Source organism: Elephas maximus, chromosome 18 (genome assembly GCF_024166365.1).
Source record: "Elephas maximus indicus isolate mEleMax1 chromosome 18, mEleMax1 primary haplotype, whole genome shotgun sequence".
Classification (NCBI taxonomy): domain Eukaryota; kingdom Metazoa; phylum Chordata; class Mammalia; order Proboscidea; family Elephantidae; genus Elephas; species Elephas maximus.
This window is the reverse complement of record NC_064836.1, coordinates 6,647,752-6,661,451: the sequence shown is the minus strand read 5'-3', so window position 1 is coordinate 6,661,451 and position 13,700 is coordinate 6,647,752. Positions and strand designations below refer to the sequence as shown.

The following is a 13,700-nucleotide window of genomic DNA, read 5'->3' as shown; positions in this document are numbered from 1 at the left end:
CTCAAACAAATTTGAAAACCTAGAAGAAATGGATGAATTTCTAGAAACACACTACCTACCTGAACTAAAACAAACAGAGAAAGAACAACTAAATAGACCCATAACAAAAGAAGTGATTGAAACGGTAATCAAAAAACTCTCAACAAAAAAAAGCCCTGTCCGGACTGCTTCACTGCAGAGTTCTACCAAACTTTCAGAGAATAGTTAACACCTCTACTGCTAAAGGTATTTCAGAGCATAGAAAAGGATGGAATGCTACCAAACTCATTCTATGAAGCCACCATATCCCTGATGCCAAAACCAGGTAAAGACACCACAAAAAAAAGAAAATTATAGACCTGTATCCCTCATGAATGTACATGCAAAAATCCTCAACAAAAATCTAGCCAATAGAATTCAACAACTTATAAAAAAAATAATTCACCATGACCAAGTGGGATTCATACCAGGTATGCAGGGATGGCTCAACATTAGAAAAACAATTAATGTAATCCACCACATAAATAAAACACAAGACAAGAATCACATGATTTTTATCAATTGATGCAGAAAAGGCATTTGACAAAGTTCAACACTCATTCATGATAAAAACTCTCAGCAAAATAGGAATAGAAGGAAAATTTCTCAACATAATAAAGGGCATCTATACAAAGCCAACAGCCAAAATTACCCTAAATGGAGAGAGCTTGAAAACATTCCGATTGAGATCAGGAACCAGACAAGAATGCCCTTTATCACTACTCTTATTCGACGTTGTGCTGGAAGTCCTAGCCAGAGCAATTAGGCTAGATAAAGAAATAAAGGGCATTGAGATTGGCAGGGAAGAATTCAAAGTATCTCTATTTGCAGGTGACATGATCTTATATATAGAAAACCCTGAGGAATCCTCCAGAAAATTATTGAAACTAATAGAAGAGTTCAGCAGAGTATTGGAATACAAGACAAACATACAAAAATCAGCTGGATTCCTCTACACCAACAAAAAGAACATCGAAGGGGAAATCACCAAATCAATGCCATTTACAGTAGCCCCCAAGAAGATAAAATACTTAGGAATAAATCTTACCAGAGATGTAAAAGACCTATACAAAGAAAACTACAGTACAGTTCTGCAAGAAACCAAAAGAGACTTACATAAATGGAAGAACATGCCTTGCTCATGGATAGGAAGACTTAACATTACAAAAATGTCTATTCTATAAAAAGTGATCTATACATTTAATGCAATTCCGATCAAAATCCCAAGGACATTCTTTAAGGAGATGGAGAAACAAACACCAACTTCATATGGAACGGAAAGAGGCCCTGGATAAATAAGGCATTAAGAAGAACAAAGTGGGAGGCCTTACTTTACCTGATTTGAGAACCCATTATACCACCACAGTAGTCAAAACAGCCTAGTACTGGCACAACAACAGACACATGGACCAATGGAACAGGATTGAGAATCCAGACAGAAATCCATCTGCATACGAGCAGTTGATATTTGACAAAGGGCCCAAAAACAGTTAAACGGGGAAAAGACAGTCTTTTTAACGAATGGTGCTGGCATAACTGGATCTCCATCTGGAAAAAAATGAAACGAAACCCATACCTCACTCCATGCACAAAAACTAACTCCAAATGGATCAAAGACCTAAGCATGAAATCTAAAATGATAAAGATCATGGAAGAAAAAATAGGGACAACGTTAGGAGCCCTAATACATGGCATAAACAGTATACAAAACATTTTAAAGAATGTAGAAGAAAAACTAGATAACTGGGATCTCCTAAAAATCAAACACCTATGCTCATCCAAAGACTCCACCAAAAGAGTAAAAAGACTACCTACAGACTGGGAAAAAGATTTTAGCTATGACATTTCTGATCAGCGCCTGATCTCTAAAATCTACATGATACTGCAAAAACTCAACTGCAAAAAGACAAATAACCCAATTACAAAATGGGCAAAAGATATGAATAGACACTTCACTAAAGAAGACTTTCAGGTGGCTAACAGATATATGAGGAAATGTTCACGATTGTTAGCCATTAGAGAAATGCAGATCAAAACTACAATGAGATTTCATCTCACTCCAACAAGGCTGGCATTAATCCAAAAAACACAAAATAATAAATGTTGGAGAGGCTGTGGAGAGACTGGAACACTTATACACTGCTGGTGGGAATGTAAAATGGTACAACCACTTTGGAAATCGATTTGGTGCTTCCTTAAAAAGCTAGAAATAGAGCTACCATGCGATCCAGCAATCCCATTCCTTGAAATATATCCTAGGGAAGTAAGAGCCTTTACACGAACAGATATATGGACAGCCATGTATACTGCAGCACTGTTTACAATACCAAAAAGATGGAAGCAGCCAAGGTGCCCATCAATGGATGAATGGATAAATAAACTATGGTATGTTCACACAATGAAATACTACGCATTGATAAAGAACAGCGAGGAATCTGTGAAACATTTCATAACATGGAGGAACGTGGAAGGCATCATGCTGAGTGAAATTAGTAAATTGCAAAAGGACAAATATTGTATAAAACCTCTATTATAAGAACTTGAGAAATAGTTTAAACTGAGAAGAAAACACTGCTTTGTGGGTACGAGAGAGGGGAGGGAGTTATGGTGGGAGAGGGTCATTTACTAATTAGATAGTAGATGAGAACTACTTTAGGTGAAGGGAAAGACAGCACACAATACAGGGGAGGTCAGCACAATTGGACTAAACCAAAAGCAAAGAAGTTTCCTGAATAAACTGAATGCTTCGAAGGCCAGTGTAGCAGGGGCAGGGGTCTGGAGACCATGGTTTCAGGGGACGTCTAAGTCAATTGGCATAAAAAAATCTATTAAGAAAACATCCTGCATCCCACTTTGAAGAGTGGGGTCTTAAACGCTAGCAAGCAACCATCTAAGATGTATCAACTCGTCTCAACCCACCTGGATCAAAGGAGAATGAAGAACACCAAGGACACAAGGTGATTTTGAGCCCAAGAGACAGAAAGGGCCACATAAACCAGAGACTACATCATCCTGAGACCTGAAGAACTGGATTGTGCCCGGCTACAACCGATGACAGCCCTGACAGGGAACACAACAGGGAACCCCTGAGGGAGCAGGAGAGCAGTGGGATGCAGACCCCAAATTCTCATAAGACCAGACCTAATGGTCTGACTGAGACTAGAACGACCCCGGTGGTCATGGCCCCCAGACCTTCTGTTGGCCCAGGACAGGAACCATTCCTGAAGCCAACTCTTTAGACATGGATTGGACTGGACAATGGGTTAGAGAGGGATGCTGGTGAGGAGTGAGCTTCTTGGATCAGGTGGACACGTGAGACTATGTTGGCATGTCCTGCCTGGAGGCGAGATAAGATAGCGGAGGGGATTAGAAGCTGGCGAAATGGACACGAAAAAGAGAGTGGAGGGAGAGAGCGGGCTGTCTCATTAGGGGGAGAGTAACTGGAAGTCTGTAGGTTTTTTGTGTGAGAGAATGACTTGATTTGTAAACTTTCACTTAAAGCACAATAAAAATGATTTAAAAAAAAAAAAGAACATCCGTCTCCTGGGACTGCAGCAGTTTGCATAAGAGAAAAAAACCCCTGTATAAAGAGCAAGGCTATTTTGCCTCTTTACCATGAAGCTGTGGATAAAGGGCAAATGCTTGTGAAAGAAGTAAAAAGGATCTCAGAGAAAATGGCCGACTTCTCCAGGGGCACATTTCCTCCTGGTGTCAATCTTCTTCTCACCCTGGCCTGAGGGTCTTATAAAGAGTTCTTCTTGGCACACAGAGCGGAGAGGCCAGAGATTCTGTATGACAGAATCTGAATCTTTGAAATCTATGAATCAAAGAGGCCACAGATATGCAATAGTGAGCCTGAAGTCACCTGTGGGTCACATGAATCAAGGCTGTTAAGATGATCTGCAGACCACAAACACTTGACCGAAGTGATAACTGACCATGTGACCAAGGAGCCACATTTTCCCTTAAGGTAGTTCTTCCCAAACTTGTTCACCTCACAAGCAGAGAGCAAAAGAAAGTAATTATAAGGCACACTGCAGAAAATAGTAAATGGGATAAAACGTGATCTTGGCATAAGGATGCTTACCCTTGAAGGTGGCCAGCCTCAAGGTCCCTGTGGCTTCAGGACCCTGTGAGTACGGTGGGGTCAAGGTATAGCAAGGCATTCAACTCACCTGGGTGGGAACCTTGGCCTTAGGATGAGGATGCCTGAATCTCCTGAGAAATTTGCCCTTAGAGGCAGGCAGCCAATCAGTAAGGGAAATGTATAAAAGCAAATGTCAAAGTTAAACAGAAAGTCCAGGAAGCTGTCCTGTAGGGAAACTGAGCCCAATATGTATTAAAGTGATATATCAAGTGCAAAGTACAATGAGTCAAAAGAAATCATTGCTATCCTGATTGAAAAGGTAAAAGTGCTCCCCCCACCCTCCTCCAAAGTAAGTGGAACTTAGAGTGTACAAATGTCAAGAAAAACAAGTAGATGAAAAGAAGTGCGACCTAGCAGACCAGAGTAGTAGTTTCACATGGTGGAAACAGGACTGTTAAAACATACTGCAGAGATGCCAAATTTTCAAGCCGTAGGTGTGTTTTATCAGACCAGAAACATGCTTTTAAAAGAATTGAATTGGAATACTTTCAGGTATGGTATGGGTTTATTCACACACTTAGTATTTTATCAATCCTTTTCTTTCTCTCTTTTTTTTTTTGCTAACTTCTAAAGATATTTGCATTTCCATCCCCCAGCTCATGAGTGATTCTGGGAAGACCTTGAAGCCAGCGCTTTTTTGGAGGCATAACCTTGTAGTAATCAGCCTATTAGAGATAAGCTTGGCCCCCAAGGAAAGGAATATACAAAATGAAGCCTACAGTTACCATAAAGAGAGAACTAATTTCTAGTAAGGAAGTACTGTGATTAACAGCTATTTTAACAGTTTCAAAGATTCTGTAGTTACAAAAACATGAAAATAGACTTCTGTATACATATATTTCCAAAACCTATATATTTCCTAAATTGTCTCTTTATTAAATATGTATTCAGTTTACCAACATATTTTGTTATTTAGCTCTCCTCAACTATTCTCTTATTTCAAAGGCTATTCAAAGAGGATGCTGAAGTTGAAGTACCGACATTTACGTGAGCGCAATCTGTTGTTATTTGTTAGCGGAGTTGGCCCCTGACTCATGTCAACCCCCTGGGTGCACAACAAAACAAAAAGCTGCTAGGGCCTATACCATTCCCATGATTGGTTGTGGATTGGACCATTGTGACCCAAAGGGTTTTCATTGGCTGATTTTTTTGAAGTAGATCCCAGCCTTTTCTTCCTAGAACTTAATCTACCAGCTGATAAATCTCTAATTACTTGGCAGAGACCATCCTTAATTGAGCCTTCCACACAGATGGATGTCAATCAATGTATTTGGTTTTCATAACATTGTCCTGATTTGGGGCAGTTAAAAATCCGATACAGGTAGTCACTCACAAAGAATTCCAATTATAATGAACCACATTTATGACCATCTTCTTTTTTTTTTGTACATTTTATCATTAGTAATAAGTACTACATACAATGTCGCAGCGGGTAATTTGCTGATGGTATCATTCTCAATTGTAATGTTTCCGACCCCCAAAGACAAATAAATATCGGATTTACAAAGATACTGATAATATAAGGCAATAATAATGAAAATTAAAAGCCAAAAAAAAAAAAAAAAAAAGGCAATCAACTTACGAAGGAGACTTATGACAGAGTAGTCTACAGAGTAGAACTCTGTTGTAAGTCAGAAACTACCGGTGTATGTTTTTGCCTAGAAAGGAAATAAAGTCACACAGAATGAGGAGAGGGATATGCCTGAGAAATTAGAGGTAAGAGATCTCCTTGTGGAACTCTGAGCCCATGGAACGCTTCCTTCCCAACATTGCCACTGTCAGAGCTGAGAGAGAGGCATGGAGCCTATAATGAGAAAGTGGATTATTGGCCTGGGACACTTTGGGAAGCTTGGGTGGGTTACAGTACAGAAAAAAAGTCATGTTCCACAGATCGAATATGATTGATTTATCTTAGTAGTACCGTTCTTAAGTAACTGTGAGTAATCTCAGAGGTATAACATATCAGGCACATGAAAACCTGTAATTTAAGCAGATACAAATATATAACAAAGTTACTGAACTAACAGACACTTAAGTGGTTGCATTTAGTATGGCCCCCCATCAGAATAAAACCATTGCAAATGTTTTAGCACAACCTTGTGGTCATTCTACATCTTACAGTAAGGCAATGTATGGAGAGAATCAAAACATAGCTACTTAAAAATACTTCAGTGTAACAAAATTATCCCAGAAAAAAACACAAATTGTCCCATGAAACCTGCTATTCTGTTTTATCTAATAGTAATACATGAACATGATTTAGCAAAATAAAACCTATTTTCTCCAGTTTGGTTTTATTTAGCACTCAGAAAGGAAATAAGTACTTTGGATAAAGTAGTGTCTTTGACTGACTTTTTTTTTTTTTTTTTTTTTTGACTGACTAGAAATCACAGATTTTTTTTTCCTTTTCTTAGATCCCTTAGATAGTTACTCCAAAAAAATAATATTAAAGTTATTGAAAAATTAATAATTTGATCTTAGTAAAAAAAGGAAAAATTGGTGCTTAAAAATAAATGAATAATAATTTGTTTATATGAAGAGAAACTCTCAGAATGTTCAAATTTAAGTAGTAAATATTTACAATTTTGCTTCACAAAGTTACGAACATTCCATTTAGAGTTAACAAAAGTGTATAAACTAATTTTATAACTTAATGATCTGATTTTCCCACCCTAGCAAACAAATCCCACTGGTTTCATCAATATTGAATATAAAGTTCATAAGTTTTCAATTTTCTTCTATTTCCCATAAAGCAAGGATTAGAAGAGCCAGTTCAGTTGAGACAGGGATCAGGCTGCCAACCCAGAGAGCATTCAGGGACACGTTTTGACTGAAGCTTTAAATCATACATGATCAGGGTCAGAACTATTCATATCCAAGAATTTTGAATCCTCTTCCAAGATTTCCTTTAGAGTTATTGAAAATTTTTATCAAGCAAGTGTATAGACAAAGCCTAGAATTGCCACGTGGCATTTACTATGAACTTGAATCATACCTCTTTGGTGATCTCTAGAGCAGTTACCGTCAAGTCCATTCCCATTCATGATGGCCCACCCATGTGTTGCAGAGTAGCATTGCTCCATAAGGCCTTTAAGGATATGACCTTTTTTTTTTTTAATTGTGCTTTAGGTGAAAGTTTACAGCTCAAGTTAATTTCTCATTTGAAAATTTATACACATATTGTTTTGTGACATTGGTTGCAATCCCCACAATGTGACAGCACGCTCTCCCTTTCCATCTCGGGTTCCCTGTGTCCATTCGCCCAGTTCCTGTCCCTTCTTGCCATCTAGTCCTGCTTTTGGATGGGAGCTGCCTTTTGGTCTCACATATTTGATTGAATTAAGAAGCATGTTCCTCACATGTGTTTTACGGGCCTGTGTAATCTTTGTCTGAAAAGTGGGCTTTGGGAATGTCCGGGGGCCATAGTTTTTCGGGGGTTCGTCAAGTCTCTGTCAGACCAGTAAGTTTGATCTCTTTATATGAATTTGAATTCTGGTCTACATTTTTCTCCTGCTCTGTTTGGGACTCTCTGTTGTGATTCCTGTCAGGGCAGTCATTGGTGGTAGCCAGGCCTCATATAGTTTTCTGGTCTCACACTGGTGGAGTCTCTGTTTTATTTGGTCATTTAGTTCTTTGGGTTAGCATTTCCCTTGAGTCTTTGGTTTTCTTCATTCTCCTTTGCTCCGGGTGGGATGGAACCAATAGATTTATCTTAGATGACTGCTCCCAGGCTTTTAAGACCTAGACACTACTCACCAAAATGGGATGTAGAACATTTACTTTATAAACTTTGTTATGCCAATTGACCAAGAAGTCCCCCAAGACTGTGGTCCCCAGGCCCCAGACTTAGGTACTCGGCCTCTCAAAGTGGATGTGTCTAGGAAATGTTTTTGCTTTTGCTTTGGTCCAGCTGGGGTGACTTCCTTTATATTGTGCATTGTCCTTCCCTTCACCGAAGTTGACACTGGTATACTATCTACTTAGTGATTTCCTCTTCTTCTCCTTCCCCACCCTAGTAACCACCAAAGAATTTTTTTTCTCTGTGTAAACTTTTTCTGGAGTTCTTATAATAGTGGTATCATGCAATATTTGCCCTTTTGTGATTGACTTATTTTACTCAGCATAAGCCCTCCAGATTCATCCACATTGTGAGATGTTTCACAGATTCATGATTGTTATCATTGCATAGTATTCCATTGTGTGTATGTACCATAAACTGTTTATCTGTTCATCTATTGATGAGCATTTAGGTTTTTTCCATCTTTTTACTAATGCTACATTGAATATGGGTGTGCATATATCTATTTGTGAGATGGTTCTTATTTCTCTAGGGTAAATTCCTGGGAGTGAGATTACTGAATCACATGGTATTTCTATTTCTAGCTTTTTTAAGGAAGCACAATATCATTTTCCAAAGTGGTTGTACCATTTTACATTCCCACCAGCAGTGCATAAGAGTTCCAATCTCCCCACAGCCTCTCCAACATTTGTTATTTTGTGTTTTTTGATTAGTGCTAATATTACCAGGGTGAGATGATATCTCATTGTAGTTTTGGTTCGTATTTCTCTAATGGCTAATGATCTTGAGCATTTCCTCATGTGTCTGTTAAAGGCTATGACCTTTTGACAGCAGATCACCAGGCCTTTCTTCCCAGGCATCTCTGGGTAGACTCAAACCTTCAGCCTTTTGGTTAGTGGCTGAGCTCTTAACTGTTTGCATCACCCAGGGACACCTTTGGTGATCCCTATGTTCCTTTAAGGGTATGTCCTTAACAATGCCATGATCTTAAAGGGCTAAAAACAAGTTATAGCCTAAGTTAAGGAGTTATCGTTGCTCTTTGAGTCAGTAACTCTAAAGTAGATATGTATCATCAAGCAAACCCTCAGCTTGAATTATAAGTATTTTACTGAAATTGGATGGAATATCTGCTCTGCTGTCTATAATGGGCAGGCCCAACACTGGAGAGCTATCCACATGGAAAAAGATACAATTCCTCTGTTTAATATTACACAGAAATTATACTTTCCTTTGGTAAGATAGTGGTTAAGTGCAACAGCTGCTAACCAAAAAGTCGGCAGTTCGAATCCACCAGGCACTCCTTGGAAACTCTATGGAGCAGTTCTATTCTGTCCTATAGGGTCACTCTGAGTCAGAATCGACTCGACAGCAACGGGTTTATTTATTTATTTTGGTTTTGGTAAGATCTACTTACTTTAGAGCTTATTTCTATGAAAATGAGATATTTCATAATTATAAATGGTTCATTTATTAAAAATGCAGATTCTAATGAAAAAGATCAATGATATTTTACATGTCCTTTCAGTAATAAAATGACCACTCAGATCCTGTAAAATTGATGACACATTACATAATTTATTTTGCTAATCGTGCATCCAAATGGAAGTTAGTCATGTATTTATTTTTATACTTATCTGATGGGGAAAATATCCAAGTGTGATTCTGAGGCATTGTATTTTTTTAGCTGCTTTAAAGTAATCCCTATTTTTTATCTTAACACTTGACAGGGAAAGTGTGAAAAGTTTTTGAGGGACGGTAAGAGAACTAGGCATGAGAGGGCCTACAGCCAGATGCTTCCCTCTGACAAAAGTCTCAGACATCCAGACCTCAGGATGACAGTGCTAAGTATATATTTCATTTAGTGACTTGTTCAAGTTCCTCTCATAATTCCCCTCACTTAGCTCTTGCCTTCTTGTCTGATGACGGGAAGATTCCCTGGTGACTAGGCTGCAGTGTTGCCTGATCAATTAAGTTCTGCTTCCGGGATGGAGGTTCTGGCAGATCCTGAAGCTCCCATGAATGTGCTTCCTTCAGCTTCCTATCACCTTCTCCAAAGTGTCCCAAGACCCTACATGTGCCAGGTGCTTGAAATACAAGTGACAAGCACACTGAGGCATGAGCTCTTAAGGTGAAAAAAGACACGGGGGCTAAAACGTGCAACGACATAGGTGTTAGAAACGGCCAGTGGAGAGCTAAGAATTCTAGAGCAAAGGAGAACAACACAACTTAGTTCTAAAACATGGAACTTAAATGTAGGTGATTTCATTAAGAAAACAACAACAACAACAAAAAAACCGTGGCCGTGGAGTTGATTCCAACTCATAGTGATCTTATAGGACAGGGTACAACTGCCCCATAGGGTCTCCAAGGAACGACTGAGGGATTCGAAGGAATGGCTGGTGGATTCAGGCTGCCGACATTTTGGTTAGCAGCCGAATGGTTAACCACCGCACCACCAGAGCTCCTCATTGAGAAAGCATTGAGGACTATCTATGGTAAATATTTTATTTAAATTGATATAAATTTATACTTAAAAAATCGTTACATTCTTGACTAAAACTGAAGGTGATTTATTCTTATAATAGCATTTAAAACATGCTTAAAGAACACTATTCAAAGTTCCCGCTATTGCAAATTACTACAGGAAGGGTACACAGCTACTTCAGACATAATGTTTGAGTTTGAGGAGCTGTCTCCAGAGAAAAACACTAGTAAAAAAGAAAGTTACAATGGAATGTGAAGAGTCGTCATCAATGTGCTATGGAAGTATGATAGAGAGATCAATAAACTCTGGATCCAGTAATAAAAACATATTTACAGATTTGGTGATATTTGGGATGTGTCTTAAAGGCATAGATGTTTACTAATCAGTGAAAAGAGTTCAAGATATCTCATGAGAAAAGAACAAAAACTAGAGTTGAGCAAAGAAAAAAATAAGCAGACAAAAACAAAGACTATATCTGGAAGAAGAAAAGAACATAATTAATATGCTGAGCATAATATTCCCATCATTAAGTATCAATCTGAGGTGTTTAAAAATAAAATATCTTGAAAATAAACAAATAAGAATTGTTGTAAATAAAATATTATTTTAGAGGGAATGAAAGACTCAATAGAAGGTAGAAAAATTAAGTTGAATGCTCTCTTTGAGAAGAAAACAAACAGGAATGTAAATATAAGAAAAATAGAGAATTTGAAGTTTCAGTACAAAAAGAAAGGTAACCCTCACTCTTCTCCACAGCACACATACACACACACACACACAAACTTATTGTATGCCTGTGAGGTGGGGGGAGAGGAGAAAAAGCAGGAGGAGGAGGGGAGGAATGTGAGGAAGGAGGAGGAGGAAGAGGAAGAGGAAAGGGAAGGTGGGAGAGAGGACAGGAGGAAGGGAAGCTGAGAGAAAAGAAAAGGGTAAGATGAAAATCATCAAAAAAATAAGAAAATGTCCCCAAACTGACTGAACATCATTAGTTTCCATATTGAAAGGACCTGCAAAGTGACCAAAACAGTGAAATTAAAAAAAATAAAAAGCCCACGTCATGGTACCTTATGTTGAAATTTTCAAACATGGATGACAAATAGTAGATCCTAAAAGATCTCAGAAAGAAAAAGAAAATGAACTCAGGTTCAAAATATCAGGAACCAGGTGGCACCAGCGTTCTCAAACGCAACAGTCAATGCTGGAAAACAAACCAGAGATGGCTTTAAAAATCTGAAGGACTCTGGAGGATGTGGAAGTTCAAAAATGTCCCTGAAAAAAACAAATGTATGGAAGAGAAATTTAAAGATAGAATAAAGGAAAAATTTCATGAAAAAAAATAAATATCAAAATATAAAGATTGAAAGCGTACCCTGGGTCCCAGGAAGAATCCATATGAAAAGATCAGCACCAAGATTGAGCTGGATAAAGTTTCTGAATTTCAAACATCAAAAACGAATCATGAGATCATCTAGGGAAGAAAGCACAAATTAATGCTTAGAAGAGGAAAACGTTGGGTTGGCTTCAGCCTTTCCACAGCAACACTGATGGCAGAATTCAGCGAAGGGAAATCTGTGAAACTCTTCGGGATCAAAAATGTGACTCCTACATTTTATATCTCCTGTGTGCTGTCCTTCAAATATAAAGACAATCAGAAACACTCTCGTATATGCAATATCAGAAAGAAACACCATTAGAAATAAAATCTAAAAAAGCCCACTTCATACAGTGAAATTAAGCCAGTGGGTAATGGAGTCGCTATGAGTAGGAATCCACTCGAAGGCACAACAACAAAAAGTGATGAACCAAAAATAGGCCCTTCAGGAATGAAGAAGCCCCAGAAAAGACGGATGATCAAAAAGAAAAAGGCCCGGAAAAGACGGATGATCAAAAAAAGGCCCGGAAAAGATGGATGATAGCTTTGACTAATTTACACTAGATCCAATGCAACACTAATCAGCTTGCTATTGTGAAATTCGTAAAATATAATAAGAGAGGCATGACAAGGTGGAGAGAGGCAATACTGGAGGAAGTGTGGGTTCCAGAATTCATTGTCTTTAATAAAAGGAAGATAAATAACACTAACTAAAGGTAAAACGTCCTGAAGTTGTTATGATTTTTGTGTGCCTTCAGTTCAGCGTGAAACCGTTTAACATGTCATAAGAAAGAACATTTAGCTAGAGACTAAAAAAATTCTTTTACAATTCATTATTTTGAATTGTCCTTAATAAATTCAAATGGATTAAAATAATAAATCAAAAAGAGGAAGATCTGATCTCCCTTATGATCTATATATTCAAATGTTTATTATCCTAAATTTCTCTACATTTTTTTTCTAATCTAAAAAAATCTTTATTTTTGGCCTTATCCCCTCCTTTCTTCTCTCTCTCTCTTTTTCTTCATCCTTTCTACATGGATAGAGAAATGACTGGAATGATATTCACCAAAATTTAATGATGTTTATACCTGAATGATGTATTTGTGATTTTTTAAAATTTTATTTTATTATGTTTTTCAGATAATAGATCCACAGTTTAAAATTCTAAACATTATCCCATTTCCCACCAGTCCCTAGAGGTAAGTTCAAAATTATTTCATTGTCAAAAATTAATTGAAGCACAAACTAATTGAAGCATATAGGGTCTGTTCCGGAACTTAATCTTTGCATAGAGGGAGATCTCTCCCTTCTGAAAAACAGGAAGAGCTCGTAGTAGGCTAGTTACAGAGACCTTCTGAAAGAGAAAGGAGAAAATAGTAGAAAATTAACTTTTTGGCTAACTATAACTTAATTGACTCCTATTTCTCTTCCTTCCAGAATCTACTTGGTGGCACTTGTGGCCTGACCAGTGCTCATTCATTTGACAATAAAGGTATCTCAGTTACTCAGGTAACGCTGAAGTTTTAGCATAATTTCCTCAGAAGCAAGGGCGAAAACCAGATTTCCTTGGGTAAAGTTAAATTCTTGGCACCAGGTAAACTTTAAGCAAGTTCATGGTTAACAAGTGTCTCATCACAAAGGGGAATTCGTACGATTTTAAGACCACTGTTAAAAGCTCAGTGGTCATAAAATTAGGCAGTTTGAATCCACCTGCTGCTCCTTGGAAACCCTATGGGGCAGTTCCACTTTGACCTATGGGGTCACTGTGATTCGGAATCAACTTGATGGCAACAGGCTTGTTTGTTTTTTTAGTGTCTCCTCCATGTCTCCTTTGTTCTTTTTTATCTGTTCCTTTGTACATTCCACATTCCTCAGT

At 38.0% G+C, this 13,700-nt stretch overlaps 1 long non-coding RNA gene across 1 annotated transcript in view; it reads left to right on the top strand.

Annotated features, from left to right (window-relative positions):
- LOC126061647 (uncharacterized) overlaps positions 1–13,462 on the top strand; it is a 60,381-nt gene extending 46,919 nt beyond the window's left edge. The window contains exons 2-3 of the long non-coding RNA XR_007513860.1: positions 12,965–13,023; positions 13,262–13,462. This is a non-coding gene — a long non-coding RNA (uncharacterized LOC126061647). The remainder of the gene's footprint in view (positions 1–12,964; positions 13,024–13,261) is intronic.
- The last annotated feature ends 238 nt before the right edge of the window (positions 13,463–13,700 follow it).